The 19,414-nt window shown below is 40.9% G+C and overlaps 1 protein-coding gene across 4 annotated transcripts in view; it reads left to right on the forward strand.

Moving 5' to 3' along the window:
* Window positions 1–19,414, forward strand: part of LOC126248028 (cytokine receptor-like) — a 475,141-nt gene that overhangs the window by 37,129 nt on the left and 418,598 nt on the right. For 3 of the 4 annotated variants that reach the window (XM_049948628.1, XM_049948625.1, XM_049948629.1), the window contains exon 2: window positions 1,395–1,462. The exons of the other annotated variant lie outside the window; for it this stretch is intronic. The gene's annotated coding sequence lies outside the window, so the exon portion shown is untranslated. The remainder of the gene's footprint in view (window positions 1–1,394; window positions 1,463–19,414) is intronic. 4 annotated transcript variants of the gene reach the window in all.

Raw genomic sequence — 19,414 nt, forward strand, 5'->3', positions numbered from 1 at the left:
AGTATTAGTCTCTTTATCAAATCCATCTACTTTTGCACCTGTAATTCTTACTTCTCCACTATTAAGACCATGTTCAATGTTGTTATGGCTTAAACTGCTTAACCAAGCTATGGGTTCTTCACTATAATTCTCTTTCTGTTCTTTGTCCAATACAGCAATTGTATTTTCAGGTAAATATTTAGATCTGTACATGGCAATGCTAACTCTAGCGATAGTTAAATAACAGAATGGGCCTGTATTAGCTATTTCTGGAATTTGTTTTCTCAATTCTAAACAACCTCCTCTCAAAATATTTTCATCAGAATTACAATACTTGTTAATTTCTTTCTTCATATTGAACACATAATTTTCTTTAACTCTTGACCTGTGACACATGATAAATGCTTCTCTATCTTTTGGCTTCATAGTGCCAACACAATAATATTGAGATCTGAAATAGGTCCTATGTAATTTTCAGTTTCTTTTGTATTGAACAAATGAGGGAAGTATCCCTTCTTCAATTCTTTCTAATAAAATATTTTTGGAAAACTACTAAGAGGGAGGCATGGACAAAGTTACTGCCATCTATTTTTTTAGGCCTAACTGTTTGATCTCCAATAACAGTAGTTTTGTTCCTGTGTAGATGGTATATGGCTTTATTGTATTTTCAACACAGAACTTCAAAATAAATAGAGAATCAAAACCTTTTGCATAGTGAGCTATGAATGAATGATGACTGTTTTTTTTTCAGATATCATCCTGCGACAGAATTCATCATTTGTTTTAAATTAGTAAACAGTATCTCCATTCGAATTGTAAATAATTATGAGATATGGAATATGTGTTCCAGTTTCTTGAGTTGCTTCATAGTCAAACCACATTTATCTCTCAGTATAGCTACAATTCACTCTCCTAGAGAAGCCTATTTCACAACATTTAAACTCTTCACCTACAACTATTTTATTCCATTTGAACCATTGGTAAACATCAAAATCTTTGATTCTCCATTAAAATAACAACCTTTGTTCTTGCAATTTGGGCAACCTTGAACTATAAAACCCTCACAATATTTTCTTTCACAGATAACTCCTTATTGCAATCTGTATTGAATCTAACATTTATAATTTTTAATTTTAATAGCTTTTTTAAAATTCCTGCAAAGTTCAAAGCCACATTTATGTTCTTTAGATCTCAAACAAATCTTCTTGCATCCTTCACATTTATAAGCTGTATTACAAACTTCTTGATGATTGTTTAAGCAATATTCATTATAACATTGTATGCTGCACTTTTCGCAGTATATCTTGCTTTCCATAGTATCATGTTCTGAACCATTGCGTAGTATACAGACTTTTCTCTCTACTTTATATCTGTGTGCATCCCTGTTGTTATATGCTTTGTTACATTTATTACAGAAATATACCGATCCTACTAAAGCAGCCATACCATTAATTACATCAAAGTGGTTGTGATCTTTGAACAGGTAAATCTTTATTTCTTTCTCAGAACCACTATAGATAACTGAATTGAAATTCTTAGCACATTCAACATTTATTTGAATATCCAACAATTGTTCAACATTTTTAATGTCATCTAAAGTAAACCCTTCTTCATTGTATTCACCAAGCTGATTACATAATTTCAGTTAGCTCTTTGTGTAATTTGTATTTATCTCCTATTCTGATTGTCTTAATCTCGTTTGTAGTTAGTTCTCTCCCTAAAATACTATTTGCATGGTATGTTAATGCCACAATTACTGCTGTAGGACAACACAAATTATCATTGTTATTAATTCTTGTGATACAACTTTCAGCTTTTTGTCTTCAGTTAGATTTATTATTTTTTAACCTCGGTCACCTCTAGGTACTGCTATCATCTGAATATTAAATGAGGTAATGGCTATATAAATAGTCTTATCAGATTTTAATATATCTCCATTTTATTGCACAAAATTGAACTGATTCTTGAGTATTATCTGATGCTTTATATCCTGTGGAAATTGGATAAAACATTTCTGGATTTTTGGTTGTTATATACTAAATATCTTATTTCCTAAAATTGGTTCTCTTTTCTCCTACTTCAACAATGGAACTGAGTGCTGTAGTTATATTTACCTTTTTTACCACCGACAGAACTGAGTTTGGAAATATTGACATCATTGAAAACCATTTGATAGTCAACAGGCCATGCTTTAAATTTTTCATTGAGTCTCGATCTAATTTCTTTAATCACAAATAAATGCCTGTTACAAGGCTCAGTCTCTATTTCTTGCTCAAATAGTTTTCTGCTGAATAGATAAATTTAATCTAGTCTCACTATTTTTTCTTGTTTTGGTGGTCGAGCTTTTTCAATAACATCATCGTCAAATCAGTAAAAATAATTTATATTAGGTGCTAGTTTTGGTCTTGATCTAGTCTTTTGGAATAATTCTGGATAAAATTAGAACTCCTGTAACCTAGTAGCATTAAAAGCCTCTGATTTCTTTAAATTACTGTGTGCAGTAATGCCAAGATTTTTTGCTCTAGCTTTGAGTTCCCTTACTTTTAAAGTATCGAAAGTTCTTGTAGCAGGAGGTAAACTATGTGAAATAATTAAATTAATTACATTATCTTTTGTAAATCTGCTCTATACTCGTAAATTATTCCTTTGCAGTAATCACCAAGATGAGTGACTGTAAACTCTCTCAGTGAGAGTTCCATTCTATTGCCTCCTATTGGGAAAATTTTTCCATTAGACTGTAGAAATGTGGGTGGTGGTAAATTATTTGAAATGATTAAATTAATTAAATCATCTTTCCTAAATCTGCTATAAATTCGTGAATTATTCCTTCTGTAATAATCATGGATTTGAGTGACTGTAAACTCTCCCAGAGAGGCTTCCATTTATTTAAGGACAGAAAACATTTTTGTTTTTGCAAAAATGTTGTGATTTCATTTTCAGTTACTTTGATGTCCCTATTTGTCTGTAAACGTTTATTGAGACCACTTTTAACTATTTCTTTTCCACATATACACACTATTTTCTATTGTTGCATATCTTCTAGTTGACAAACCTTGCATCTACTTGAGAGCTTGTCCCTAGATGTATGACTTAAGTAAATACAACTAAAATCTTTAATTTTTTGACAACCGATACATTTTTTACAATGTGCTTCACTTTTTTGTTCTGTGTTTAGCTCCTGTTGATTGTAAAAACAAAGAAAATCTTTTATGTCCTTAAATTTTTCCAAAGGATTCTTATAATTAGGTGTAAGCTGTTTAAAATGTTCTTTTTTATTATTATTATACATATTTCTTCTAAGCATTTTATAACATTCTTTACACATATGTGAATGTTTATCCTTTGTATATTTATGTGAATGAAAGTCATCAATTGACCTCTCCACTTCACATTTTTTTACGCTTTTTCAACACTTCCATTTATTAAGACAAGCTTTTATTAGGTAAATTAAAATTATTCCTTAATAAACGAATTTGCTTTCTTGTTGCTGTGGTATAGATAGTTATATAGATAAAATATTTACACTCTTAATTTTCTTCCAATCACTAATATTTTTACTGTGTATTTTTCTATCTCATCTATGAGTTTGCAGTACAATACGCACTTCATGATAAAGAAATTGTAATCTAGAATGACACACTCTTAAGGAAATTGTCAGAGTGGCAACATTTGTGCTGAACCTCGACAGTTCGTCCCTTCCACATCAATTCAATTTTATGAATTGCAGGCGGTAAAGATTTACTGCATGAAAAACGTTGTCTATTATTAAGTATGAAATTACAGGATCAATGAGCATCAACCCTGAAAATTTACAGAGTGCTATAGAATTTTAGTGGCCAGAGTCACGGCAACTGAAAATGCTATAGAGTTTAAATTTATCTGCTACATTTTTAATTTAAATAAGTGCATATTCTACTGAAGAAGCCAAATAATACAAGCAATTCTAATTTGTTTAAAAAGATTATCGAGCCAGAAGTAGATGAATTGTATTACATTACTGATTGTGAATATTTAAGAACTAGATATGGGGAGAAAATTTGTATGGAGCTTGATAATAAATTTTAAAGTGTTTTGCCAGACAGTTTTAATAAAATAATAAGTAACTGGGACTTTCAATTTTTTGTAGATGACTATATTAAACTAAAGTACAGAGTGTTCAAAAAGTCTCTCTGCAGTACTGTATGACTGTTAGCTGAATGTGCCATATGATTGTTCACCTGCCTGGGTTTTTCAACAAAACAATAAACGCACAACGATACTGCAGTGATATTCTGTACCCATTCATAGGAGACGTTGTGTTAAGTGAAATACTGAACAGTTATTTTCAACAAGATTGTGCAAAAGCACAAACAGCTCGCGTTTCAGTGTCACTGCTTGCTGATGTTTTTGGTGGTCTCATAATTTCACAGGGACTTTGGCCTCCATGATCGCCTGACCTAACACCACCTGACTTTTTCTTCCGGGGTGCAGGGAAAGCAACTGTCTTTAAAAACTGTCCAAAATCCATCGATGAAGAAGAAATGTTACAGCTTGTGTTTGGAAACATGATTAGACTAATTGAATTGTAAATTCAATAACAGGGGGGACACTTTTAACATTTAATGTGAAAATTTGCAAGTAAAAATGAATATTCAATAAATTAATAACTTGTATTTCACTGAGTTTCATTTCGAAATGCGACACGTGTGGCTAACTATCATACGGGACTGCAGAGAGACATTTTGAACACCCCATATAAAAGAATGAAAAGAACTAAAAGTAATGATAACGAATTTCACGATATGGAGTTCATTGCTTGAATATATTTTTATTGATTTATATTTTTTTATCCTATTTTCTGGATGGGTTGAGTTTGCTCAGTAAATAATCCCTTAGTGCACCCAACGTACCCAGTTGCTACTCGACCACGTTCCAGCCTACAAGGAAAACGGGAAAATACGCCGCCACTTAAGAATGTGTTCTTCTCTGTGCTAGAGCAGAACACATTCTTATGTGTTCCCTTGGAAATGGTGGATGGTGGTTGACAGTGTATTCAGGACAGCACGCCTGAAAACCAAAAGCTTCAGGACTTTTATGACTATTTTGTGGATCAGTGGATCGATAACGAACATATGTCAAGAGAGATGTGGAATTGCAGTGGAAGGCACCATCGCAGTAATATTGTCTCAGGAGGATGGAATCGAAGAATAAAAACATTAATATCAAAAGTTCGTCTGAATGTTTACTCTTTAGTAAAAATCTCCAAGAAGTTGCAGAGCACCACAGCGACCAATTTGACCAACTAATTTTAAACCCTGATGGGAACAGAAGAAAAAAGTCATAAATGAAGACTGATGAAACGATTGCAAAGGCTTTAAAGAAACTTCAAACTGATGGGAACTTAAAATCATTTCTGACTTAAGTGGCTGACTCATAGAAATCATGATGACGAATTAAATGTCAGAATCATTGTAACATTTGTAGATATTGAAAAGTAGTTTAATGTAATCATTGGAAATATTGTAAATATTGTAAATTAATTTAATGGGGGATGAAAAGAAACTACCTTCTTGTTGTGTTTCCTGGAAATGAGGAAAAAACTGCTTGATGTCTCTTGGAATTAGTAAAATATTCCCTAATGAAGGCTGCCAAACTACCTCAAAGACCAAGCTTTTTCAAGGGAATAATTGCAGCATTCGCTTTGAGAGGCTGTTAGAATCTAAATCTGTGTGGGTAGACACCGAATAAAAGATCTTTGCAGCGAAAATGCAGCAAAATGTCACGCAGTGAAATCCATACTTTCTCCCTCCGTTAAAAGATGAGCAAACCAGCATGAAACTAGCAAAGGCAAAATAAATTATCATAAAAAAGTGACTTATCGCAGTTTTGCAACCTTTCAACATATGCTAAAACTAATTACTAGTAACACATGTCGTAAACTACAGCAGGCCTGTTGAGGATGCGGCTAGGCGAACAAGAGCGGTCATCCTCGCTAGCCGCCTATGTTATGAGTGCTCGCAGGAAAATGGGACAGTCAGGCGTCGTTACATAGCGCAGCACAGCCGACTAGTAGCGCAGGAGAAGTGCAAACAATGTGCTGCCTTCAGAGGAATGACCATAATTAGGTTCGGCGTAGCCTTAGATACGAACATACAATATATATGGTGCAGTGCGTAAGGCGAAATTCCATCCTAAAATTTGAATTTTCTTCTACTTTGACGATAGCAACCAAATTTTAAAATCATGCCTACAGTATAAATATGTAGCAATATCCAAGTTTAGAAGAAGTCCGTAACTTTGCTGGTTTTAGAGTATTGAATTTTTAATATGATTTTAATGGTATTCTTGAAAACAAACTTTTGGTACTCACAGCGCAATTTTCACATGACAGATTTTGTAGGTACACTCTCAAGACATAGTTTAATGGTTTCGTGCATGCATTTTATAAGATGTATTAATAATTTTGTTTTCAGTGTTTATTTTAAATTTCAACCTTAAATTTTTCTATTTATCGTCACATAAATTTGATGATAAAATAAACAAGTTACATTTTCAGTAATATTAATTAATAGAAGTACGCAAATACATGAAGACTACTTCCTGCAAAAATTTCATTTCGATTGGCTAATATTTATGATAAAAAAAGTTGGCGCTGAGTTTAGAACAACAAACTTATCACAAAACGTATTTCAATATTTATCAAAAAATGAATGTTACTACAAGACACATAACCACTAAAACGTTTTACCTTCTTGCTTATATGAGGCTTCTTCTTGTAATTTCAAGATCAAGGTAGCCATTTTCTTGAAGTTTGTGAATGAAAACCTACTCATAGACTTCTTGAGGAGGTACAGTGGTTGAGATATTTGATCGTAAGCCAATGCCTATTTCCTTGGAACTCATCGATTGTATTGAACAAGACTTCAATATATTCCCTAAATTTATACCTACACAGTTAGGCAAAGGAACTGATTTCCAACAACTGCATACAAATTGTTTTTCTTCAGTTTTCTGGAAATCTTGCAACTTGTTTTTCCTAATTTGAGTTTATGCCAAATTCGGTGTAAAGGTGGTTCTGTTTGATGGTGCCAGAAATCAAATATTATCTTTGGCATCTCTTGGTGTGCCACACCCCCTTATTCAGTCCGTATTTCAAACATTTCGTAGACATACTTGTAATTCGAATACAGCCAAATCGTTTTGGGATCTAAGATATAAAGTAATCGTTAAATTTCTTTGAAATAAATGGAGTTTTAGCGTGAAGTCTCCCCTTAAAATAGAGTGCAGCTGATTTGAGATGAAAAATAGCATAACGGTCGGGTTAGGTTAGGTTAGGTACTTCAAAGCAGTCAGACACATCAACATCAATGCCTAGTCTATATGTTTACTGTATGTGATGGCATCTTGATACACTTAGTGTTCTATTAATGAGCTCCAAAACTTTGAACGCAACAAGAAAATTCAGTTTACAACAACATTACACTAGCTTCCATACAAAAGATTACGGACACTTGGAAGGCGAGAAGCTGATGTGGAAAATAACGAACGACAAAAAAAAAAAAAAAAAAACAAAAAAAGAAGCTTTTGAGCGATATGACTGAAGAATGTATTCGTCATATGGGGGCAGAGAAATAAAGTATCTGTAACTTTCCCAACATTTTCACAAAAAAAATACATTTTTGTTTTTTGTGGAGGAACACTCAACGAATGGATCTACAGTTAGATCAAGTTACCATAACTGCTTGCAGAGGGTCGCGCACTTTCACTGGTTTTCGGGTAATGCTGACAGTGCGGAAACTCGGTTACAGCTATAAGCTATACACTGCAGTATGACGTTTGGGTGATTATACTTTCATTGGAAAATTAGTCACGTTGACTTCTGTTTCCTCAATGTAAAATTTTTCACGACTTCAGAAGTCTGCAGTTAAGATTATGTCGATGTCTAGCCTTACACGTACATGCTGCTGTTCTGTGTAATGAAGACAACGAAATCCGCCCACACAAGCTCACCAGCAGACTTAAGAGCTTGGCTTCGAACTAGCATTACTCGATAACTGGTCCCAGTCGTTGATCCATTAGTTAAAAGTATTATAAGTAATATATATTAACATTCTGTGTTTTTATGTTTAACTTTTAAATAGTATGGTAATGAAATATACGTTTGTCAACTTAAATTTCGTCCTAAAATGGCAGTCGTTATAAGGCTCCAATAGTCGTAAGAAATACTTCATTTCTTACTAAGCTGCTCCCGCGCTGTTCTTTGCATCATCGAAGTACTGAAAGAGATGTTTGATTTCATTGCCATTTCTCATTATGTTGAATTTCATTGCAAGTTCACATTAATACAGCAGTCTTAAAAATAAAGTTGCCACGAAACGCGTTAATGGGCCACACTGAAGCGAAACATGGTTGCTCAGTGCTGTGGTGTGACCGCCGGCCAGCTGCAGTGAACTGCTAGATTTCTCAGTGTCTCAGTGTGTCTGTACCAATGAACAGCCGGTTAGCCCGGCAGGAGCCCCGGACTCCGTGCAAGTGTCACTCGACGCAGATGTTCAAAAAATGGTTCAAATGGCTCTGACCACTATGGGACTTAACTTTTAAGGTCATCAGTCCCCTAGAACTTAGAACTACGTAAACCTAACTAACCTAAGGACATCACACACATCCATGCCCTAGGCAGGATTCGAACCTGCGACCGTAGCGGTCGCGCGGTTCCAGACTGTAGTGCCTAGAACCGCTAGGCCACTCCGGCCGGCGTGCAAATGTTCCAACACTGTGTGGACGCGTACATGTGTTCCGCGCGAGGGATAGCATTTGCCTTTGTTTGTATTTTTATCGGCTGTTACACGCGCCGGCTGTACTAGGAAGACCACATGGCGAACCAACATCGTAAAGCAACGCTACGATTCACCTTCTGCCCGACTTTGCCCTACTCAAATCACAGTATGTGGAACGTTTCTTAAGAGACGAGGTATAGATACCAGCATCGGGCACAATAGGAATACATTTTCATGTCACTGGCAGCACAGTGTACGTGAAGATTATCAATGACGGAATGTGCTACGAGATCATCAGGGAGGCAAGTCGACGACTCCGCTTCTGCCACGCAGGTGGCAACTTAGGCACTGTGACCGCCGATCACGCGGGTAGGGCGAACAATTATAGTTCCCAAGCTGCCTTTTGAACTACCTCTTGACGCTGCCCCTACGGCACGGTCCTCCAACGGGCCGTGCGTATCGATCTCCGTAACCATTTGCCCTCTTACCTTCGCATCGGGAGCTGCAGAGCCATTATCGTGTACGACGGCCGACCCCAGAAATGCTCGGAATGCGGAAAAGAATATCATCTTTGGTCGGAATGTATGGAGAGACGGATCGCACAGTTACTGCCTACGGACGTGAAGCCCCTACCCAACCCGTCTACTCTGCCGGTGACGTATGCAGCGGCGCTTACCGCCGCCATTATCGCACGAAGCCTGCCACATAGCCACCGCAGCCCGCAGCAGCCATCACTAAGCGGTGGATTGGACGACGCGAAAGGACCGATAGACAGGGAGGCCGCCACACAGCTGCTTCCTCCACCTAACACCCCGACTGGCGTCGTCACTGCGTCCGCACTTGGCTCACTTCTGGTGCCGACGGAAGCTTTCGAACCTGGACGACGGGACTCTGACGCAGAAGGACATGTTCTCCAGCAACTTTCGCCACGGCGGTGCAGGTCGATACCAGGAGCCAGTGGCAGTCCCATCTGCGAGGATGACGATGTCACACGTGCGGACGACGTCCACCTCCCGATATCAGCTGACGCTGCCAGTGATGGACAACCTTGCACGACGATCACGCCAGCGCCTGTCCTCTCTGTGTACGGTGTAAAGAACAACACGCTGGTGGAGACAGTTGTCTCCCTGTTAGCATCGTACGACCACTCCCTCACAGAGAAAGACTCTACGGACCCTGAACACTCCTGTGCCACAGCGGCACGGGAGACGATAAAGAAGACGCGTCGACGATCCACTGGGGCCGATGCACCCAGTTAGCCCCAATCACCAACGACTTACAAGTGTGCCCCCTACAGTCTGGCGGGGTGTGGTACTATCACCCACTGACCACACCCACTCCTCACTCAGCGCCGCTGGATTAACTTCCGGTGATGCTGCGATAAGTGTACTGAGTGGCTACAGTCAATACTAATACGATTTGCAGTACGGTGAAGACACAGTCTGAGGCATGATTTTTGCGTCAGATGTCGACGTTGCCCTATTACAAGATGTGCATGCTGCGAAAATCCCGAATATTTAAGGGTATGACTTGTACCACTCTGTTAGTGATCAGGCCAGGTGAGGGGTGGCGATCTATATCCGATAGGGGCTACTGGTCACTGACGCGACCATATTTCCCATCCGCAAGGGCATGGCCATTACCATATTTAGAATGTGTAGCCGGCCGTTGTGGCCGTGCGGTTCTAGGCACTTCAGTCTGGAACCGCGTGACCGCTACGGTAGCAGGTTCGAATCCTGCCTCGGGCATGGATGTGTGTGTGATGTCCTTAGGTTAGTTAGGTTTAAATAGTTCTAAGTTCTAGGGGACTGATGACCACAGATGTTAAGTTCCATAGTGCTCAGAGCCATTTTTTTTAGAATGTGTATCATCAATGTATATGCTCCATCGGGCACATTCAAGTGGCCTCAACATTCTGTTTTTTACTCTGTAGTATACATCGTTCTACTATTAATTGGCCGTTTTGACCACACTATAGTTGGAGGTGACTTTAATTGCGTATTGCATCTGCAAGACCAACATGCCGGCTACTCACCACGCTCGGTCCTATGTACAGTGGTCAAAGAACTCCGCCTTATTGATGCGTGGGAGGAAGTCCACGGCGAACCCCCCGTCACACACATCTTACTAGACATTTCGCAAGCAGGATAGATTGCATCTACGTCTCTGGCACCCTCCAGTCAGGAGTGCTCGCCCCAGAAAAATGACCACTCACTTTTTCCGACCACTGCACACTCATCAGCTCCCCACTACTTTCACTACAGTCAGTCTGGCGTAGCCGTGAGGCATGGAAACTTAACACGTCCCTCCTCCCTCACTCAACTTGTCGACAAGGCGTCGCAGCGCTGTGGGCATCCTGTGAACACCGCCTTCCCATCTACACTGATGTGGTGGTCCAACTACCCCAAACCAATTATCACGATAGAGTTGTCTAATGCAGGAAAGTATAGGCACCGTGACACCATGAAATATTTCTATACAATGCTGTGGGAACTCGACGACCAACCTCCATCATCCGTTGCACAGGGAACGACAACACATTAAGGCCACATCAATTTCACTTAGACACAATACTCTACAGGCTTTGGTGGTGAAATCACTCAAACAGAATATCGCGCATGAGGAAACACCATCAATGATCTATACGACGTCCGACCATCGTCGTCGTCGTCGTTGTCATCATCACTAGCGTATCACCACCCTCCTCTCGTAAGACGGTAGCCGAGTCAGTACACAGGTGGCTACTGTATCCACCTTTGCTGACCACTACCGACAATTTTGCGACGACAGAACAGTGGACGACGGGACATCTGAGGACGTTCTCAGATACGTCACGCATCCGCTCGACACTGCAAAGGCAACATCCTTGGTGGCGGAATTACTAAGGACAAGGTGGCAGACGCTATCGCCAAAGGCGCGACGAAAGAATCGCCAGGCCCAGATGGTCTTCCAGTTGAATTCTACCGGGTGTTCCGTGACCTAATGATCCAGCGGTAAACACAAATGTTCCAGGAGCTGTTCACTCCCAATCTTCATGTGTCAACGGCCTTTGTGGCCGGAAATTTAATTCCGGTACGTGAAATGTCTCGAGGTCTGGAGATCACAAACTTTCGTCCGCTTTCTCTTCTCAATGAGGACTATAAAAACTATCTCGCCTATTGGCGGCACGCACACACTTGGTACTGCCCTCAATTCTTGCACTGGAGCAGACGTCACCTGGCCGTGGTGCCAACATACAAACTGCCACGGGCGAATGTCGGGATTTCATCGTGCTTGCCATTTCCTGCCGCCTCCGTGCGGCGCTGGTATAGATCGACGACTTCAATAGTTCCTTTGATAGGGTCCGACTCAAGTTTCTTCTATCGTCCACGAACCCCTTATCGGAGGCATCCTATCGTGACTTATGGGACTCACCCTACGCAGCCAAATCTTCCGTTCCCGAGCACATGCAGATGATCTCCTGCTCCTGGTGTGTACATCTACAGAAATACATAACGCCATTGCATGGATTCGACAGTATGGAAGAACCTCGGGAAGCATCCTCAATGTGGCCAAATCAGCAATTATAGACATCAGTCGTGGCCTCCAGCGTGAAGGGGCACTGTCCCTGGCCACAGTGGACAAACTCCATTACCTGGGTATCATATTTACGGGACATACCCATCGTACAGTGATACTCCTACGGCCGTTCGTTTCAGATAATTTGAGCCTACATCCGACACGAACTACACTGCAGCCTGAATCGAATCCAGCAAGTGGCCCACGTCAGCATCTATGTCATGCCCAAGCTGGTACACATTGCCCAAATATTCCCTCTGCCAACGGTCCTATGACGGAACTTCCAGGCGGCTTTTGGGTACTTTGTATCAGCAGGAACCATAATTAAGGTCCGCTACGAGAGCCTCACCCTCCCTACTTCAGCAGGACTCAGTTTCATACATCTTAGGGCCAGGACATTTGCTTTATAGTTAGCTACTATGACAAGGCATTGGCACAGGTCTTCCATGTCCCTTACACGCAGCCTCCTGAAAGTTCTTATACTGGCCTCCTCTGTCTCAATGGTCAATGTGGCCCACACTGCCCCAACACTTTCCCACGTATTGACCTACTTTGTCAAACTCAGCTGCGTACATGATACCCTTACGTCCATGCACATACCACGAGAGGGACTTTTACAAACTATTTTCGCAACGCATCCCCTGCAGTGTATTAGAGTACCTCTGGCCAGATATCCATTGGACAACATTGTGGAAGATCGTTCATGTGCCCTGCCTTACAGCTGAGGTACGAATCCTGTGGTACCATGTCATCATGGTAAATACCCGACGAACCAGCGACTTCGCTGTAATGGGGTGGCAGAATCACCATTATGTACTCGCTGCCACAGTGAGGATACTGATGAGCATCGTCTCACATTTCTGTCGAAACACGATGTATGGCAATGACTGATACTGGCACGTTACCTCTGTGCCCCACCAAACACTGTCAGGCTGCAATTCCTTGTCTTTCTGGGGTACACACATTTTCCTCTTACCAAGCACCACGCTATAACATGGTTCAATTGCCTGACGATTGCATACCTCTTCAGCGACGGGGCAAACTCGAGTTTTGGTACCATATTTTAGATGCTCACACGGCACTTGAACGAACGCCATACTACCGCGTCAATTTGCTAATTACTTACACAGTTGAATTTATGACCCGCCCCTCAGTTGAGGTGTACCCGACATTTGACATGCCTGACACCTCACGACACCCTTTTTCGGAGCGGTAGAGTGTAACAGCCTAGTCCAGGCCAGTGAGCGGGAGATGTGATCGAAGAAGAGCCCACTACACCTTCCAAGTTGTCTTTATGTGTTTCCTCCTTTATTACTCCCTTTTTTTGTTTCTGTTTCTTATCATATCCCCAATGTTTGCGGGCTTGAGCCGTTGGGAAAGTATAACCTTATTGAGCATAGTCAGGGTAAAAAAATAATGGTGGTCTGTGGTGCCATTTCATTTTATAGCAGGACCAGTAATGTCAAAGATCTCTTCTCACCTGACCGAGCGAGGCGCAGTGGTTAGACACTGGACTCGCATTCGGGAGGACGATGGTTCAATCCCGCGTCCGGCCATCCTGATTTAGGTTTTCCGTGATTTCCCTAAATCGCTCCAGGCAAATGCCGGGATGGTTCCTTTCAAAGGGCACGGCCGACTTCCTTCCCCGTCCTTCCCTAATCCGATGAGACCGATGACCTCGCTGTCTGGTCTCCTTCCCCGAAACAACCAACCAACCAATCTTCTCACCTGAGAACATTAGCAGCTCTATGGACAGGGCCCCCCAAACCAGCTCAGTATTTTGATGCTTTAACTCGTCAGTTGGGTAGAATTTGGCACGATACCTTCAGGAGGACATCCAACAACTCTGTCAGACAGAACCAAACCAAATGACTGCTTGCATAAGGGCCAGAGGTGGATCAACGCGTTACTGTATTGCTTAGCTTCTGAAGTTCTTATTCAAATCATCCAATCTTTCTGAAACTGTAATTATTTCTTTGCCTGTACATCTTACCTACCGACTTCCGTCCCATTCGGATAATTCCTTCGTGACGCGTCGGTTTTTCTTTGTCTGTTGATGACAAATTGTGTAACGGTCTCGTTCCGTACGAATTAAGCTCTACTAAATCGACCCATGCCCCAATTCAGGTACAGGTATTTTACACAACGCAAGTACGAGCAACTCTAATGCTCAGAGTTACGTTGTTCAGCACCACGAATAACCTGAGGGTTCTGGCAGCAGTATCATTAGCGCTACCGGTACTTCTCGTAGCCTGTCAAAATTTCAGCCTTGAAGTCCGTTCTTACAGGGAGCAGTATCATTAGCGCTACTTCTCGTAGCCTGTCGAAATTTCAGCCTTGAAGTCCGTTCTTACAAGCGTATTCGTTTCATGAAAGGATAGCTATACTTACAATCAGCTATGAAACGTGAATTAATTTTGAACAAGTTTGGTGGTAATAAACATTGACAAGCTATCAGAGTCCAGTGTAGGAACTAGAACACTTTTCTTCGCATAAGGCAGGAGGAACCAAGTCAGATGAGCGTTGAACGTCCCGTTGTTATTATTTTTTCGTTGGTATATTCATATCATTAGTAACCTACTAGTGTAGAGTAACAGTACAGCATTAGGCTGTAAGATGCGAAGTGAGCGCAATCGAGGTATGTGATTCTGTTACAAATACACTCCTGGAAATTGAAATAAGAACACCGTGAATTCATTGTCCCAGGAAGGGGAAACTTTATTGACACATTCCTGGGGTCAGATACATCACATGATCACACTGACAGAACCACAGGCACATAGACACAGGCAACAGAGCATGCACAATGTCGGCACTAGTACAGTGTATATCCACCTTTCGCAGCAATGCAGGCTACTGTTCTCCCATGGAGACGATCGTAGAGATGCTGGATGTAGTCCTGTGGAACGGCTTGCCATGCCATTTCCACCTGGCGCCTCAGTTGGACCAGCGTTCGTGCTGGACGTGCAGACCGCGTGCGACGACGCTTCATCCAGTCCCAAACATGCTCAATGGGGGACAGATCCGGAGATCTTGCTGGCCAGGGTAGTTGACTTACACCTTCTAGAGCACGTTGGGTGGCACGGGATACATGCGGACGTGCATTGTCCTGTTGGAACAGCAAGTTCCCTTGCCGGTCTAGGAATGGTAGAACGATGGGTTCGATGACGGTTTGGATGTACCGTGCACTATTCAGTGTCCCCTCGACGATCACCAGTGGTGTACGGCCAGTGTAGGAGATCGCTCCCCACACCATGATGCCGGGTGTTGGCCCTGTGTGCCTCGGTCGTATGCAGTCCTGATTGTGGCGCTCACCTGCACGGCGCCAAACACGCATACGACCATCATTGGCACCAAGGCAGAAGCGACTCTCATCGCTGAAGACGACACGTCTCCATTCGTCCCTCCATTCACGCCTGTCGCGACACCACTGGAGGCGGGCTGCACGATGTTGGGGCGTGAGCGGAAGACGGCCTAACGGTGTGCGGGACCGTAGCCCAGCTTCATGGAGACGGTTGCGAATGGTCCTCGCCTATACCCCAGGAGCAACAGTGTTCCTAATTTGCTGGGAAGTGGCGGTGAGGTCCCCTACGGCACTGCGTAGGATCCTACGGTCTTGGCGTGCATCCGTGCGTCGCTGCGGTCCGGTCCCAGGTCGACGGGCACGTGCACGTTCCGCCGACCACTGGCGACAACATCGATGTACTGTGGAGACCTCACGCCCCACGTGTTGAGCAATTCGGCGGTACGTCCAGCCGGCCTCCCGCATGCCCACTATACGCCCTCGCTCAAAGTCCGTCAACTGCACATACGGTTGACGTCCACGCTGTCGCGGCATGCTACCAGTGTTAAAGACTGCGATGGAGCTCCGTATGCCACGGCAAACTGGCTGACACTGACGGCGGCGGTGCACAAATGCTGCGCAGCTAGCGCCATTCGACGGCCAACACCGCGGTTCCTGGTGTGTCCGCTGTGCCGTGCGTGTGATCATTGCTTGTACAGCCCTCTCGCAGTGTCCGGAGCAAGTATGGTGGGTCTGACACACCGGTGTCAATGTGTTCTTTTTTCCATTTCCAGGAGTGTATTTTCGATATAAAACTGACGTCAAAGAAATTCAATCTGCCAACACTTTAATCACATGTACAACAAATCCCTTCATTCAGGAGTGCATAGACATGCTGCCAGGTTAGGGGAATGGCTAGAGTTGTGCGCCACAGTATTCGCGAGTTCGTTAACGTATCTTAGCGTATTTTTTAAAAATTTCCTAACTGCATAGAATGGTATCTGGCTTCTTAATCATTGTACAGCAATTACAGCAGATATTGTGCAAATACATGCTATTGTTTAGTACTAATACGGAAACGAGAGTAAAACAGATTTCGTTATTCCACTTTTAAGTCAAAAGACCAATATGATCCGGCGTGTGGATAAATGTTTGGAACTGCAGGAAGTCGATTTGATCATCTGTTCTGAATACCATGCATGTTTTGTGAAACACATGCTGTCGCTGAGACTACGTTTACAATATTACAACTGGTCGCTCTTACTGAGGGTAATAAGAACGTTTGAAACGTCCCCTTTGGAAAATTATGTATAACTTTGCTGGTAAACCACTTACGTTATTTGATTTTCAAACAGCTGAGCTAAACTGAACGTACTCAGACATTTCTCTCTTTACTCATTCTGATCATCACTAAACTGACACACAATATTTTTAGCGCAACGCAATCTGACTTTCAGTAATCCCCACAAAAGAATGGCCCTGACTAACAATAACCTATACCTTTCATGAATCACTTACGTCACAAAAATCTTCGTTACTCGAGCTACTGCAATACAGCGAGCGCCAATACTGCCAGGCTAAATAAAAGATTCTAACTACTGAAGGCACTACGATAGGTATAGTTAGCAAATGAAAGATTTTCATAGAGAACAAACAATGTATTTACCTTAATATTGCGCAAAAGTCATTATATATATATATATATATATATATATATATATATATATATATATATATATATATAATGCAGATAACATTTGTAGTAATACGGGCTTTACGAAAGAATAGAAATAGACATATACATCAGTGTTACAGGAATTATGACATAAGTAAATAAATAAAAACATGAGAATATATATATATATATATATATATATATATATATATATATATATATATATATATCAGTTCATGACATCCAGTCTTACAAATTTCCTTTTTCTGACGGACACACATCCAGATCATCCGCTCTCAAATTCTGAAATTCTGCCATCTCTCTCCCCATATCCACCACTGCTGGCGGCTCACCTCCAACTGCGCAACGCTACATGCTGTTCACATCCAACTGCCCAACACTACAATAGAGTACATTCCAGCAATGCAAACCAGCAACAGCCTGCACAGAGCACAGTCAGTGATTTTCATACAGAGCGCTACGTGACGTTACCAACATAAAAACCTAAACAGCCTACTTACATACTCACCATGCTCCCCACAAAAAGTTTTACCAATTATTTTGGGCAGTGGCCAATAATTATTTGGTAATTTTTTTTATATTAACGATAAAAAATATATCAAATGCACACACTTATTGATACAATTTTGGTAAAAAGCAAAAATTGTTCTCATAAAGACAGTCCTGATCATTCATCACAGTAGTAATTGCAGTTTTTTTTCTCAAAGTCTGATCAGTAAAAGAAAATGCACATGGAAGCAGTGGATTTCCATGCAGTCTTGAAGAAGTAGTGTTGTACTTCCAATGGAAAGACAATGCTGACTCTTGACATGTAGACAGGTAATGGGCCACAACAGAGCAAACCCACAGCAGAGTCAGACGAAGTTTTGAAGAATATTGGTAGGTAGGCCATCACAGAGCAGACCCACTATAGTCCTAGTAGAGATTATGGTATTGGTGGGTCATCAAAGATGCAGACCCACCGCAGTCCTTTTAGAGATAATGGTATTGGTGGGCCATTTACAACATAAGAATACAATTACAAACGTACAAAATACATCAATAAAGAACATAGTAGTACAGATAGTATTTGTAGTAATACGGGCTTTACAAAAGAATAGAAATAGACATATACATCAGTGTTACAGGAATTATGACATAAGTAAATAAATAAAAACATGAGAAGAGCTTTTGAAACATCATCTTCACAAATGAGCATTAAAACAGAACGGAATAAATAATGTCTAAACATCTTTACAAAGTGAATAACATTGTATTAGAAAAATTCAACAACATAACTCTTATCAGATAAACACATAAAGACAGGAAGAACGCAAATACACAAGGGTACACAAACACATAGCGGTATAACACAAAAGGACAGGACAAGCGTTTGTTTTCAGTATGACATTTGGTACTGCAGTATTCAACGTATATGATTTGGAAACAAAACTTTCTTTACTTCTTGGAGCTCTCCCTCAGTTCATCTTTATTCCTAAAAAGTCCTATCTATACCTGCTATCTGTATTCTATTCATATCCTCTTTCGAAATAATTATTCTTCATTGTGCACTAATTTTTTCTGCCCAACTCTTTTCTATATAACTTCTCAATGCGTTTCTTCCAATTCCTCGCAACTCATTCTCTTATATAGGCTACCCCCTCTTGAGCTAACTGAAATTTGCTGAGCTCAGATATATATACTAAGGGACGAGGCAATGCAGCAGCACAACAATTAACACAAACATCAATGACAAAAAATGCAAGTTGGCAAAGTAAGCAGCAGTATATCTAAATTAGCAAAGCAAATGCATCATTACAACTAATATGAGCCAATGTGCAGCAAAAAGAAAAATAAATCAGTAGAAAAACTTGCTTAGCAGAGTAATACAAAGTGACGAATGCAGACAAAGCTCAAGCAGAAAAAACATTACAGTAAAGATATGAAATGTCTAATACCTATGTCAGATCTTAACACTAGAGTGATGCATCACAAAAACTTACTATGATAAAAAAGTTACCAAATCGTTGAAAAAATTATGTATGCAATTCCTGTGAAGGGAAATGTCTATTTGTGCTCCCTTTTCTAAGAAAGTAGATCATAAAATTATACTTTACTGGGTCAGTAGACAGAAAACTTATCTGTTAGTACATCTATTAAATT

This window comes from Schistocerca nitens, chromosome 3, assembly GCF_023898315.1.
Source record: "Schistocerca nitens isolate TAMUIC-IGC-003100 chromosome 3, iqSchNite1.1, whole genome shotgun sequence".
Classification (NCBI taxonomy): Eukaryota; Metazoa; Arthropoda; class Insecta; order Orthoptera; family Acrididae; genus Schistocerca; species Schistocerca nitens.